The sequence below is a fragment of the Podarcis cretensis genome (assembly GCF_951804945.1).
Source record: "Podarcis cretensis genome assembly, chromosome: 10".
NCBI lineage: Eukaryota > Metazoa > Chordata > Lepidosauria > Squamata > Lacertidae > Podarcis > Podarcis cretensis.
Genome location: NC_137179.1, coordinates 38,170,677 through 38,187,128, shown reverse-complemented (window position 1 = coordinate 38,187,128; position 16,452 = coordinate 38,170,677).

Sequence of the window (16,452 nt, the reverse complement as noted above, 5' to 3'; positions counted from 1 at the left end):
ACACTCATCTGCCTGATCAGTCTCCTTAGCCAGCTCCAGCTGAGTATTTTGTAGCCTGGCTTTCAGGCCCATTTACTTTCTTGTGAGATAGGAAGCCTTTCACAGCACACACCAGCTACAAGCTCAGTGGGTCACCTTTGGCAAGCCGCCATCTTTGAGCCTGTAAAATGGGGACAATACCATTAGCCTACCTTATAGGCCTGTTGTAATGATTACTAAAATCATGTATGTACATTCAAAAGTACCATATAAAAAGTAACTTTAAATATAACTATTATATAACAGGTAGTATATTTAATCATATAAAACAATAATATCTTTTTCACCCAGACATTTGGAGATAACATAGTTACTTTTTATGCTTGCTGCTGAACTGTTTTTGTGGCTGGATGCTGTATTTTAAATTGTACTTAGTTTCATATTTATGTTATTTAGTTTTCATCCTTTCTTCATCATTCTGGCATCCAACAGAATGTCTTAAAGAATCACCACCACCGCCCTCTTTCTTCACACTGTGGTATGTGAGGTAAAACGGCAATCGATAAAAGCACGTTATTTTCAGGATGTGGCAACTCACAATGGCTGCATAGAGGAATCCTATGGATTTAATGGGGTACTCTTGGTTTCCATTAGCAATTTGTTTCACCAGTCTTAAAAGGTTCAGAGCAGCTGCCTGTGATGAACTGCTAGTGGCATATTCTCCCCATCCCCACAGCAGGGGGAAAGGGCACCTCCTAATGTACGGTCGGTGGCATTTCTGTAGCAGCATTTGCTGTGCTGCCTGCTTCCATCTGCTGAGAGGGAACGGGCATAAACAACAGGTGCACACAAGAGAACTCTGCCACAAGCAACAAGGTCGAAGGCAGCAAAATAATCCTTTTTAGAAATAAATAAATAAATGAAACGCTCTGCCAAAAGACCGTATTAAAAGCACTAATCTGTGCACGGACAGCGCTGCCTGTGGAACACACAGAGAAAATAAAACACAGAAAAGCACATATTTGTGCGAGACTCCAAACTTTCCACCCATTCTCTTTCACAACAATGACCTTGAAACAACGGCACAGGCTGTCACCCTTTTGAACGTCTCCCAGAACACCTTACCTTTTTCTGCCCAGTCATTCCCCACCCCCCCACCCCCGGTTTGGAATATTTTTCACCTTTCCTGCCTTGTACTCAAAAAGTCTCTTGGGCTTGCTCTGGCTTTAGCCGCTTGCCTCATGTTACTTGAGCGCTCGCATTAGCAGCTGTCAGAGGATCTCCAAATATCAAAATATCATTTTGCTTCTGTTTGCTGGCGAGAGAGAGAGAGAGAGAGAGAGAGAGAGAGAGAGAGAGAATCTGTATGCGAACTGTCAATAGTAACAGGTGAAGCCTTGACAGGAGAGGAAGAAGGGGCTTAGATCTTACAACATGTATGAAACACCTATAATCACATCCTCTGCCTCTTGTCTAACCATCTTATCAGGATCGCTTTTCAAGCTGAGCTTATGAGAAACGTGACTGGAAAATTTTGGCACACAGTGCAAACTTTGTCTTGCTCAATATTTTTCTGAGCACCCAGTGTGATGTAGTTGTTAGACTAGTTGGAGAGCTGAGTTTGAATTCCGATCTTGTTAATGAAGCTCACTGGGCCAGTCACTGCCTCTCAACCTAACCTACCTCACAAGGCTGCTGTGAGGATTAACTGAGGAAGTGGAGAACCAGGCACACCACCTCAAGCTCCTTGGGATAGAAATGCAGGTCAGAAATAATATGAGGACATCAGACAACATCTGAAAGGGAAAGAATTGTGCAGGGACTTTACATTTGAAACTAAACGCTGAGAGATTTGGAGAGCAGTCTAAAAAGCCTTGCATGGGAAGAGGAACAATGTACAGACTTGTTTACACTGGCGGCCTTCTGCTTCTAATAAGTCTCCATAAAGTCTCTATAAAGATAAGAGTATACTAATAGACAAACAGAGCATTGGTGCCGGTTCTTTATTGCAATTTGAACATGTTGATTAATCACTGTTATTTATCAATGTATATTTGGGAGGTAGGCTGTTCAAAGACATAATACTTCCTGCGAAGAGTCACCAGCTAAGGAAAATGGCAGCGTCTCTCGTCCATTTTCACATAGTGCCCGTTGCACTTTAATGAAATGCTTTGGCTATTCTGCTGAAAGTATGTATTATTCATCAAATGATGCTGATCAGACCAATAACAGAGAGCCCATGATAATAGCTACTGTTATGTGTTCCTATTATTCACAATACGGGGATCTCATCCATTGTGCAAAGGGATGTCTCATAACTCTTGATGATGTATAGCACGGTGAGTGTGAAGGATCTGTTTTACTTAGCGACTCACAGAATTTAGTACTTCATTAACAATTTCAGTAATAGTGTTGTCAGCGTTATAAAACCAGCCTTGGTTGATTGATGTTTTCTTTCTAAAGTGGCTTTAAATCTGAGAAACCTGCTTCCTCGGAAATGTCACCCTGTTGCATAAGATCTCTTTCCTTAAAAAACCCTCAGCTGTTCATAGGTTGATTCTGCCTTTGCTTTCTGGGCCAGCAGTTGGGCCAAATAGCTGATACTCAGGCTTGCCTACAACAAAACAGTATTTTATTTTATTTTATTTTATTTTATTTTATTTTATTTTATTTTATTTTATTTTATTTTATTTTATTTTATTTTATTTTATTTTATTTTATTTTATTTTATTTTATTTTATTTTATTTTATTTTATTTTATTTTATTTTATTTTATTTTATTTTATTTTATTTTATTTATTCCCACAAGGATTTTTGCTATTTTCCCAAGTAGCAGAAATTATTTTTGAAAATGTAATTTTAAAAATTAGATGCAGCAAGAGGATACTGGTTTACAACAGTGATATTTTTCTCGAAAAAGAGGTGCTGGAACTCACCATGAACACCTCCCTTGTTCTCTTATAATGGCTGTGGCACCTACCTGAGAGGTGCCGGAACTGAGTTCTGTTGAGTTCTGGCTGAAAAAAAGCCTTGGTGTTACACGTTTGTGTGTGTGTGTGTGTGTGAGTGAGTGAGAGAGAGAGAGAGAGAGAGAGAGAGTCATTTCCACAAGACAAGTCAGGACTGACAAATGTATTTTTGTCCTCCCTGTTTCCTTGGATCATGCAGTGAGAGCTCCCCCTCCTGTTTCAACCTATTTTAACTGTCAGATTGAGGTCAGGGTGGAAATGAATCCCACTGCATCCATTCCAACTGCAATATGTGCTAAAGTCTGTGGTTTAACAGGAGCATCAAAATGCATTTCAACTGGCAGCCTAAGTGAAAGGAGTGGTGGGGAAATAGAGCCCCTCCAGATGTTGTGTGACTCCAATTCCCATCATTCCCAGCCAGCATGGCCAATGGCCAGCGATGATGGGAGCTGTAGTCCAGCAACCTCAGGAGTCCCTCAGGTTCTTCAACTCTGCATTAAAAATTTGCTTTTCAGATTATAGCCTTTGCTTGACAGTTTACCTCGAGTTCCTCTGATTCTGCCTTTACACAAGGGTAGCCTATGTAGTGCCCTCTAGCTGTTGGCAGACTGCTAGCTCCATCCCAAAAGTGAGCAGGCTGGGGCCATCTTGACCTTGCTATGGCATGCTTGGCCACCATATTCAGGACCAGCGATGATTTTCTTCCTGCAGACAAACTGGTGTTTGTCTGCCTCAAAGCAATTGTTGCAATTTATGGCAGATAAGGCAGATTAGGCATTGGGTTCGAATTTGGCTAATGGGTACCCCATCAAAGGGGTTTAAGGAGGTATTTCTGTCCGGGAGCCCACTAGGGTAGCACCAGGGCTTTTTTCCCAGACAGAATTCAGTTCTAACACCTCTCAGGTGGACGCCATTGCCATTCTAAGAGAACGAAGGAGGTTTTGGCACCTCTTTTTCTAAAAAAAAAAGTAGCACTGCCCTCACCCCAAGGAGAGTCCTCCAGTTTGACATGTCATAGGGCAACCTTCCATCCAGGGTTGATCCAGCTCACTCACCTATCAGCAGGCGGGTGGGCTGATACAGAATCCATACCCAGTGCCTTCACCAAAGCCTACTTGGATGTAATCAATAAAGCTGTGGCCTATTTCAACCCAAATGCTGGTGTCCTTAGTCTTATTCCTTCCCTGGGGCTGCCTTGGCTGGCCTGTGTGCTTCTGCACCTGGGCACGCAATGTACTTTCCGATTCTTGGAGTGGGATGGGAGTTGTCGGAAAGGCCTTTTGTGTCTTCCTGATACAAAGGTTAAATCATGTGGCATGCCCAGGTAGTACAGTTGATCCTATAATTCAGAGGACAGGCCCCATAGAATAGGCTGAGATAAACATTGTTTTGTTGCCAGTGGAAAAGCAATTAAAATCCTGAGTATTGTATTTTATGTAACGTTTGTTTTAGCAATCTAACGGAGCCTACACAGTCGCATGACGTAAAATCTGTATTAAAGCAACATGACAATATAAAAAGTGTATCACCACTTCAACCACTGCAAAATTATATTTATATGCAGAGGCTTGTCAACAGCAAATGGAGGTTCTTCCAAATTACAGTGCAAGCAAACAAGGAAAACATGTGAGAGATAGCTGATACAAAATCATGCCAAGGACATATGTTTGAAACTTCCAGATCTACTCCTTGTTTCAGCAATGGAAACTACTCCCTTAAGAGCGAATGGAGTATTGTCCCAGTAACCTGTTTGCCCTCAGCTAGCCCCCACCTCTTTGCCTTCTCACTTACAACCAATCCAGGGGGTGGCACTGTCTGACAGGGTGGCACTGTGGTCTAAACCACTGAGCCTCTTGGGCTTGCCAGTCAGAAGGTCGGTGGTTTGAATCCCCACGATGGGGTGAGATCCTGTTGCTCCATCCCATCTCCTGTCAACCTAGCAGTTCAAAAGCATACCAGTACGAGTAGATAAATAGGTACCACTATGCAGTGGCGGAGCTTCATGCTCCAGGACTGGGGGGAGGAGAGCAGGTGGGGGTGGGGCTGGCGCACATTCTGGGGGCAGGGGGCAGCCGCGATGGCACCCCACCAGGATTGTGCTGCCAGGGGCAGTGCGCTGTCCCTTAAAATCCGCAGCCACTAATACCCGTAAATGGCAAATGTAGAAGAAAATCCTACGGGTACTAGAGAGGACCCGCAAATGAAAGTGATGAATGACATTAGAATTAATTGCACAACAGTCTCAAGCTTGCAAATCAGCAATAAAACATTTTTTGTTCCATTTTACCATATGTCTGTTTCAGCAGCGATATCATAAAAGCCCATTTTTGTAAGTTTGCGAATTTAAGCTGCTCTTTTAACTTTTCATGGTCGGAAAATAAAGCAAGTGGGCATGACTGAACCAAGATGGACTTTCAGGCCAAATGGGGGAGGCTTAATGGGCCTATCTGGGTCTGTGGGCGAGAAGTTCCCTGCTGATAATCCAAAGGCACAAATGGGGACATTTGTAAGTTGGAAAACTGCATGGAAACCTGTTGCAGCAGCCTCTAGAACTACTGGGGGGGGGGGTGTTCCTAAGCAGCCATTCCCCGGACAGAGTTCAGGGAACAGCCTGTCTGCTAAATGAGAGGTGGCCGCATCCTGTCCTTCAATGAAACAAATGAAAATCAGTAGGCAGGAAGAGGAAACAATGTGCAGCCTCTAATCCTTTTCTATAATTGATGGTCTGGCTCAAGTTAGCTAGCTGATTAAAGAGTGGTCTTGATTCGTTTCTATGACAACAGCATTCCTTTAGAGGGGTTCATTCATTTACCTTCTATCTTCAGGGCAATTGCAAGTTTCAATGGAGTTTCAAAGAACACCTTTCCCCCCCATAGCTATTAACTGGCATGGTCCTAGGTAGATCTCCCTATTCAAAAACAAAACCTGTAGCCCATGTTTATTGCTTAATTGATCAGTTAATTTTATTATGATTCCTCACCACCTTCCAGAAACGTACCTTTGGAAGAACTAAGGTTTCCACTCTAGTAAACATCCCACCAGAGGAGCCAGCACCTAGGGGCCGTGAGGGCTTCAGCGCCCACAATGAAATATTTGAGGGGGCCACCCCCCTCCCCAAGTTGATGGGCACTCCCATTCAAATGGTATGTGTGCACTGCATCATGTGGTTGATTATGCAGAGCAAGGCTTATCTGAGCTCCCACAATATTTTATCCAAGTTAGCATCCCTGCATCCCATGAACAACAAACTCTTAATGTCAACAACTATCTGACTTTTGGAAGACATCTGAAGGCAGCTCTGTTTAGGGAAGTTTTTAATGTTAATATTCTGTTGGGAGCCGTCCAGAGTGGCTGGGGAGGCCCAGCCAGATGGGTGGGGTATAAATTATCATCATCATCATCATCATCATCATCATCATCATCAAAATGGCACCATCCATGTACAAAATGGAGGCATCAGCAGGCTGGAGAGGACCATGTGGTTTGCTGAAGTACAAAAAAGACTCTGACCTTGAGAACCCTAAAGGAGCAAGAAATAAGGACTGAGGGTGCTCAGTAGGCACAGGACGCTGGGAGGAGGGAAATGAGAGCTGTTGTAGGGTGGTGGAATAGAGCGGCTGGGAAAAGGGCATGGCTGGGTGGGTGGTTAGGATCCTGAACAGGAGCATTCCATGCTGCCACAATTTTTATTTTTTTATTTTTATTTTTGCAGACCCCACTTACATCCATTAAGGTAGAACCTTAAAATCTGGGCAGGAATCCTGCAGAGGAGGATTCTGAAAGCAGCCTCGTAAGAAGCTGAGAAAGCTTCCCCATCTACAAATCTGGGGGAAGAAGAAGAACTCCCTGTGCCTAATTAGCTGCCTCAAAATGACAGCTTTGCATCGGGGAGATGAAACAGTCAGCCTGGTTTTTTCCCTTCCAAGCCTGCACCACTCCTTTCCCTTTTCAGTAATCCAGGTTTTGCAGTGCTATTCCTCAGTGCAGCTCAATTTGTTCAATTAACTTATCTCAAGAATAACTTTAGGCTAGTTAAACTGATCTAGGGAGTCTGACAATTAGCTCGAGTGTAGTCAGGCACACACTCTGCTTCACTCCCTCTTACTGTCATATCTTTTTCTAACAGCAGTATCTTTTAATAGAAATGGAATAGTTGTCACCTAATTACAACCATCACACCTTATTAGCTCCCTTCAGTCGTTCTCTAATCACACGGTTATAATTGTGTGGGATGGGAGAAGCTCTTTGCACATCTCTCTTGAGTCCTCAGCCACAACCATGCACACACAAGGGCTGAAGGTGAGAGCCAGTTTGGTGTAGGGGTCAGAGTGTTAGACTAGGACCTGGGAGACCAGGGTTCAAATCCCCATTCAGCCATTACTGAAGCTTACTGGATGACCTTGGGCCACCTACAGTCATACCTCATGTTGCGAATGCTCCAGGTTACGCCTTTTCAGGTTGTGTCCCGCAGCGACCCGGAAGTCGGAAAGGGTTACTTCCGGGTTTCGCCGCTCACGTATGCACAGACGCACAAAATGACATCACGTGCATGCGCAGAAGCAGCGAATCACGACTCACGCATGCGCAGACGCAGATTGCGTTCCGTTCAGGTTGCGAACGAGGCTCCAGAATGGATCCCGTTCACAACCAGAGGTACCACTGTATTGTCTCTCAGCCTAACCCAGCTTGCAGAGTTGTTGGGGAGATAATGGGGGAAGGGAACCATGTATGGCACCTTGAATTTCTTAATTCTTAATTCAATTACATTAATAAATGAAAAATAAAATAAGCTCTGACATGGGCAGCCTGTCTATGGAGGCCATAGCTCAGAGCATCGGGTTTGTATAAAAAAGGTCCTAAAGAGCTGCTGTCCGTCAATGTAGACAATGAGCTTGAGGGACCAGTGTTCTGACTCAGTATAAGGTAGCTCCCCATGTTCATATGTGCAGGTTCTCTCTATGATTTAGAACACAGTGCCATCCAACAACAAAAAAAGTCTCCTGCATTCTTTATTTTGCAATCATTACCTATCCATTCACGAGAAGAGAAACTGCATTCTAACATTATGAAATAGGAGAGGCCATTTCTATAAAATTCTCGTTGCTGAGGGTGCAGGTTTTTTTTGGGGGGTGTCCTTACAATTACTTTCAAGGTGGCCAAGGTTAATGTGATAAGTTAAAACTATAATATCTGTACAAATATCTATACCAAACCACCTTAAGCAGCATACAAATATTCTACAACAGCATTAAGACTCAGCTAAAAACAATTCTGGTGCTGAAGGAGACTCTTGAGAGTCCCATGGACTGCAAGAAGATCAAACCTCTCCATTCTTAAGGAAATCAGCCCTGAGTGCTCACTGGAAGGACAGATCGTGAAGCTGAGGCTCCAGTACTTTGGCCCCCTCATGAGAAGAGAAGACTCCCTGGAAAAGACCCTGATGTTGGGAAAGATGGAGGGCAGAAGGAGAAGGGGACGACAGAGGACGAGATGGCTGGATAGTGTTCTCGAAGCTACCAGCATGAGTTTGACCAAGCTGCGGGAGGCGGTGGAAGACAGGAGTGCCTGGTGTGCTCTGGTCCATGGGGTCACAAAGAGTCGGACACGACTAAATGACTAAAAACAACAACAAAAAGAATTCGTCTCAAGGACTCAAATACACTGAAGGGCATGGGAGAATAAAAAGGCCTTCATCTGGCACTGACAGTATCTTAATGCAGGTGCCAAGTGAGCCGTACTGGGGAGAGGGTTCCCAAAGCAGGGCACCCCCACGAGAAAGGCCCTTCCCTCTTTAAGCAGGACAACTTGGAGAAGAGTGTGTGGCAAAGAGCTTAATGTAGGGTGTGTGTGTGTGTGTGTGTGTGTGTGTGTGTGTGAGAGAGAGAGAGAGAGAGAGAGAGAGAGAATTTCAATAATGCTAACAAGGTGTACCTCCTTCTTTTTCTGCACATAGATTAGATACTGCTCCTACTTCAGTTTTCATGCTTTAAAAGCTCTTTTAGATGTAAAGAGGCAAAAGTTTGGATTCTTACTTTAATGCTTCATATTTAAAATGCACAATGCATCTAAACAATAAGCAGAATTGCTGAATTTTCAGGAAGGGAGCCCTCCATTTCTACACTGGATTATGTCGTCTGTAACTAACAGTATCAGATGGGATGTCTGGATGAATGTTCACTGCTTGCTTTTATCCCATGATCTAAAAGGCACCTGAGGAAGATAAGGCAAATGGATGGCCTTCAGTTTACATAATAAAGCAATTTTCATTATCATGTAGGTGTAGTGGGATAAGGGGTTGCTTGTGCGTAAGCTCCCAAAACGCTCCAAGTTGAGCCGTTGGTTAAAACTCTCCCTAGCCGGACAGCCCTCAGTTTGTGGCTGTCTTAATCACTGGCAGAATCCATCAGTGGGCGTTTCCTGAACTTCTTCCAACACAAAAGTTCTTTGACAGAAAGTCTCCGCCTTGATTCCCTGCGCGACAGCTTTCTGTGCAGAGTGGGCGTTCCAAGGGGAGGTCCTGAGCTCTCTCCACTGGTCTCGCTGGAAGCGTCTCTGAGCCTTACCTCCGACGCCTCTTTCCCCCCTCCTTCTTCAGCGGAAGCTCTCCCTCTTTCCCGGCTGGTTCCCTCCCCAGCATCCGAGGGTCTCCCATCATCTGAGAGCCTCTCCACCACCCTGCGCTCCGATGGCAGTTCCCTGACAGTAGGATTAAGACAGAACTGTTCAGCTTTCTTTGGAAATGTGAATAAAAACAATTTCAGGATCAGGAAGGTCACATCCAAAACATACATTTAAATCACCACTGTACCACTTTTAATGCCATAGTTTGATAAGGGTGCTGACCTCACAGAACTATTCCCAGCACGCTTAACAAACTCCAGTTCCCAGAATTCTCCATGACTGTTAAAGTGGTATAACAGTGCTTAAAATATATGTCATGGATGTGTCTGAAATATCTCTAAAATCATTTCCCCTCTTTGCCTTACCTGAACCTCTTCCACAGCCTCTGTTCTCTTAGGTTGCATGGGAACATGGTGATCTTTTTAAAATGGCACTGTGGGAGCTTCATAACATAAACACTTTGGGACACAGCCTCAGTCAAATATGTATGCAATTGTTGATTCATCTTTTTTTAATGCCTAGTTTAGTAAAAGCTTCCTTGCCCTGTTTGCTTGAAATATTCATTAGGGAACATTTTTGTAAACTCTTGGTATTCACACAACAAAATACATCTCCAGAACATTCCCTGAGGTCTTAACCTTAACTGAAAAAACATTAGCTGAACCACTAGTAAGGACTGCTATAGAAAGCAAAGATCTTCCTCCCATTTCCATTTTGTTTTGTGTGAATATTTGTACCCTGTTTTTTCCTTCCAGAAAGGGAGCCAGCAGCAGGTACATTCCTAAGTTGCCTTCAAGTTTGTGTAAAATGTGGTTGATTAATTAATATAGCCTATATGCAGGTATTTTCTACGTACATTGGGCCTTCTTGGAAAGTTTATGATAAAGACACATGGGAAGCAGTGGGCATGATCCTGAGCCACCCATGCTCACATGCATTCAGTCAGTGTACACATGTTGTCTGAACAGGACTCCAATCTTCTTGTTGGAATATCCAATATTCCTCCTGTATAAAGCTAACTATAAATACCTTTTGCTTCAACTGCTTTTACTGAAAATTAGCAGTAAATTACAGGAGTCCACACCCTTCTACTGAATAGTACATTAGTCCATAAATAGCACTGCTCACTTTGAGGGGACCACTTGTGAAATTTAGTTCTATTCAAGTTAATAGCATTAGTTCATGGGGTTTTTTATTTTAAAAAATTGAGTAAATTCTTAGTTCTGTGCTCATAGCGTTGCACGTATCTGATAAACTGATGTGCTTGACTTCAGCAGAAGAGGTCAAGGGTTTCAATGTTTTTCATTTTCACACCAAATTGCTCTGCCTGTTCACCCTGGAATAAACGATAACATGAGATACAGGATGCAGTGAGGGGGAAGCATCAGTGCAAAGAAGAGAAAAGCACAAAAGGGAAGAGGGAGAGCAGGAGAGAGGTGGGGGAGGCACTTGGAGTCAGTCAGAGCTATTTTTGGCAGCAATTCCCGTGGTACACTCCATTTTTCTGGAAAGAGGTGCTTCTGTTATGCATTTTCACACAACCTAGGGAGAACTGCCCATGTAACAAATGGTAGGCTTTGATGTTGTAAGGGGAAACTGCAGAAGACCCATGTATCGAGTTGCCAAGGGGAAAGAGTGTGGCTTATTAATTTATTTTATTTATTTAAAAACGGCCACCTAACAGATTATGGGCTTCTCCATAAGAGCTCCCACAGTACTTTGTGGATGTTTGGGACATCCTAGCTACTGTAGCTTCTTACATAGCATGCGCTGTGAATCCACAATTCATTCGGACACAACCCATCTGGATATTTTCCTGTGAAAATGAAATGAACAGGACGGGGATGATTATAGTTTTGTACCAGTTTACTCAGGAGAGCTTCAGTTGGGCAACCAGTGTTTCTTATGCGAAAGAAAGGATTCTGGTTCGTAAAAGAGCCGCTGTGCCTATTCCATTGTTTTCAGAAAGGGAAATTCATGAGAAAAACCAAGTTGTAGCTACAAAAGGATTCAAGCGTGTTAGAATTAAGACAGTGAAGCAGGGACAGATGTTGGGTAGCTACAGCCAAAGTATTTTGGCAATCTCGTAACTATTCCTGGAAAACAAAATTAGGACAGATACCATCCCAACTGATGTACAAAAGTTCTCCCTACTGACTAATCTTTGAGGCCTCCTCTTAACTTTCTAAATTTGCCATCCCCAAAGAACAATAGATAGAATTATAGACAAAACACAACATTTGGGAGCCAATCCCTGTTGAAGCGACTCTCCATTTATTTGAACTTGTTTCAGTCTTCTAGGAAATATTTGCAAACAAATTAGGAAGTCCTCAGGGACAGTATTAGGAAGTGGTACAGTGTGGTTTACTTATGGAAGAAATCATCCTGGCTCTCTTAGTTAAGCCCCTCAATACACAAAACAGTCTGTTTCATGTCAGTGAAACTGTGTTCTTTTTTTCCTACTGGGGATACAAATAATAAATAACAGCCTTATTTAAGGATTGTTGAAATGGGCTCCCTTTCCCTGTTTAGGAGTCTCAGAGCCACATCAGTCATCCTTGGAAAGCTGAGTATGTTATTACAAGGCACAAAGATTGCAAGAAAGCCATTTTACTTTTTAATAGTATAATCGTTGGGATAATACACATGGCTGAAGTAGATTATGTAGAACAACCTGCAATTCAGATAAAACAGATGGAATCGTGGCTTCACAATTTTGCTTAAGAAGGAGTTTATTGGTTTGTGTTTTCCTTTTTTTATTTTTAAAGCTGCATAGCAAACTCTGTGTTGCAAAACACTGTTGTCTTCATGGAATGAGGGGTCATAACGTTTCAACCCTTTGGTATAATAATTTTAGTTTCAGCTGAGGTGGGGTGGTGGTGGAAAACAAACCATTAAAAATAAAAGTTGCAGAGAATTCCCTTGGCATAATAATAATAATAATAATAATAATATAGGTACACTGTGTGAATACGAAGCAGAGCTCTCATCTAAGGGCAAATAAGCTTATTTATAGCAGCTGAGTTATCAGAAAATATAGAGAGAGGGAGATTCTGATGAAGAGTTTATACGCGTATTTTATCTAAAGGTTGTTGTTATTATTTTGCTATCATGCCTTTGTATTTATTCTTGCATTGTTTTAACTTTCATTGATAAATGCTCATGCATTTTTGATGTCTTATTCCATTATGTCCATGAAGGACTTATGATTACATAACTAGTGAGGAGAGAGTGCAGGCTTTGCCAAACAGGTGCCATCCAGTTTTTGCAACTGCAGTTCCCATCGGCCCCAACCATGAGGGTACCAGCTCAGCAAAGGCTGAGATAGGGCATCTAGAAGGAGTGGTGCAATCATTGGTGTACTGGAGGGGAAAGAGAGGAATACACTTGTAGGTTGTTTATTTTAGCAGAGCATGAGAAATATCTGGTGTATTTGGTGTTGTTCATCATCTTTATAAATGACTTGGATGAAGAAATTGAGGGGATGCTCATCAAATTTGCAGATGACATCAAACTGGGATGGGGTAGCTAATACCGCAGAAGACAGAATTGGGACTTAAGATGACCTCAACAACCTAGCAGTTCAAAAGCACGTCAAAGTGCATATAGATAAATAGGTACCGCTCCGGCGGGAAGGTAAACGGCATTTCCGTGCGCTGCTCTGGTTCGCCAGAAGCAGCTTAGTCATGCTGGCCACATCACCTGGAAACTGTACGCCGGCTCCCTCAGCCAATAAAGCGAGATGAGCGCCGCAACCCCAGAGTTGGCCACGACTGGACCTAATGGTCAGGGGTCCTTTACCTTTATCTTTACAACAGATTGGAGAACTGGGCCAACGAACAAGATGAATTTCAATAGGGACAAATGTCAGGTTCTGCACATAGGCAGAAATAATCAGATGCACAAATATAAGATGGGGAACACCTGACTTGACAGCAGTACATGTGAAAAAGATCTAGGGGGTCTTAGTCAAACCAGAAGATGAATAAACTGGGTAACTTTGGTGTGGTTATGGACTGTCTTCCAATACCAGTTGCTGGACGTCACAAGAGGGGAAAGCCCTCTTGTCCTCAGGTCCTGCTTGCCAGTTTTCCATAGGTATCTGTTTGGCCACTGTGTGAAAAGATTGCTGGACTGGGCAGGCCATTGGTGTGTTCTTAGGGGTGTGTTCTTAGGGGGGAATTTCTATGGCGGCTGCCATGATGAGTTCCTTTATTTTTTACTTGGGCACGTCTGGGTAAAACCCCACAGGAATCCTCTTAACAGTTAAAAGGGATTGTTTGGAAACTTTGTTCCTCTTTCCAGTCTCTTACTTGACACCTGATTGTTGTGTGCATCAGATCAAAAATGGTGAAGAGCATAAATTTAGGCGCAGTACATTCCAGGAGAATTGCAAAGAAGGAGAACAGATTTTTTTTTTCTCCCCTGAAAAAGCAAAGCTAGCAATTTCAAAAATAGTAAATAACATGCTTATTAATGCTATCTAAAGCTCCCTTGGTTATTATTATTAGATTTGCTGGGTTTTTCTTTCTTCGTTTCTATGGTAAAACTGACAGAGTTACTGAAACAAAATTACTAAGTAATGCATTGCATGATGATCATCACTGGTGTGCCCACTCCCACGCTAAGCATAGATAATTTTCTAATTCTTTGACATTGTCGGAGTGGACTTTTCCAGAGAAAATGTAATCTTGTCTAATGTGCATGCAAAAATAAGTGCTGAACTAATTAGCAGAAAATGTGAGATCTTGGCTGATAACTACCCAACATTAGGCAGGTGGATATCCCTAGGCTGACTGCTTTACAGCCAGTCAAAAGAATATTTGGGGAGAGGGTAAAAACATGTTTAAATACAAATTTGCCGGTTTAAATGGTTTGGGTACTGGGTTGCTCTAATTCATTGAAAAGCAGCAGAAATTGTTTTTTCTCCCTTGGACCAAAAGAATATCTCCTCTGACAACTGCTTCTTACAAAGTAGTCGCAGCTAAAATTATTCAGTGGAAAAGGTGAGATCTAAATATTGTAAAGTGGGCTGAGTTTACAAGGAAGATTCACAGAACAAACCAAATGCGACTTCCTGATGAGAGCTCATTTTTAATCATATGGAACTCTATCTCCAACAGCCTGTTACGTCACTTGAAGAGGAGGAGATTAACCATTAAGCTACCACAGTGGTCCTGCTTGCAGTCTGTGTCTGATGGCAGATGTGTGCAATCATTGGCAACCCGGGGTGCTGACCATTGGCCATGCTGACCAGGGGGGCAGGCTGATGGGAGCAGGACCCCAACAATATCTGGAGAGTCATGGGTCTCCATCTCTTATTTCAAATATTTGTGGATCATGATCAAGTTTTCACGCTGGTATTGTTGTTAGCTTAGTATAATTTTTGTTGTCAAGTATATTTCCGAAATCCTGGCATTGTTATTCTAGAAGCAAAAAGTCGTTTTTGCTAAATCCTCTTGTTCAATAAGTTGTTTGGTGATGAGGGGCTAATTGCACTCAATGCTCTGTGCCAATTGGAAGCTAATGAAGCAATACACTTTATATTACAAAGCCTCCACTTTCTAAAAGCCCAATTTTGCCAAAGGATATTCAGACAAAGCCATTTTTGCTATTATTCTTTTGACATTCATTATATCAGTTCACTTGGCTCACGTTCAGTCACCTTTCTTATTAACCTCCTGAAAACATTAGAGGAATCCTGAAATGTTTTGAACAAAAATGTTAAATATTATGCCTGAAACTGCCTCCCCTGTCTCTGTTGATTAACCAGCGTCCTCCTCCTCCTCCTAGTATTTTCCTGTCCTCTTTATCAGTCTTTCCCACTAACCACCCTGCCCGCAGTTTAGTAAAGGTAAAGGTAAAGGGGCCCCTGACCATTAGGTCCAGTCGTGGCCGACTCTGGGGTTGCGGCGCTCATCTCGCTTTAGTGGCCGAGGGAGCCAGCGTACAGCTTCCGGGTCATGTGGCCAGCATGACTAAGCCGCTTCTGGCGAACCAGAGCAGTGCACGGAAACACCGTTTATCATCCCACAGGAGTGATACCTATTTATCTACTTGCACTTTGAGGTGCTTTTGAACTGCTAGGTTAGCAGGAGCAGGGACTGAGCAACGGGAGCTCGCCATGTCACGGTGTGCTGGTCCAGGGGGAAGGTTACCGTGGGGCGAGGTCCAGGACCTGAGTCGAGGGTCGGCAGACAGTCCTCCACAGGCGAAGCAGGGTCCACAGCGAGGAGCCGGGCAAGAACACGAACTCTGTGGGAATAGGACTGGGTGACGGCCGAAACAGCTCTTCGACGACGTTGCTCCCGCAACCCGGGACCGGGCTGACTGGCCTTTATCTTCTCTGAGGCCAGGGGCGGTCCCGGCCCCCAGGTGACCCACCTCTCCTGGCCTTAAGGTGAGCACTCCTCCTGGGAGAAACCAGTTCCCTCTGCCTCTCTGCCCTGAGCCTCTGCAGCTCAGGAGAGGCCGGTGGGTTACTGAACCCAGGGGGAGACTCACTTTCCGCTGACAGGGCTGGGAGAGGCACACCTGTAGGCAATGCGTCCTCAATCGCCTCTGGAGCCAGAGTGGATTCACCTGGTGCCTGCTCCTGAGGATCCGGCACAGGTGCAGGCGCTTCAGAATCAAGGCCCTGCCCCAGCTCAGCCGGCCCTGGAGGCGGGGACTCCTGTGCAGGCTGGGATTCCTCCGGCCCCTGAATCGGATTCCCAGGCCATCACACACGAGGATTTGAACCGCCGACATTCTGATCAGCAAGTCCTAGGCTCTGTGGTTTAATCCACAGTGCCACCCGCGTCCCTCAGTTTACCTATGCCCATACGATTTAATTTCCCGATTTATAATTTCCCGAGCGCTAGCACTGAAATGAACCCATTCA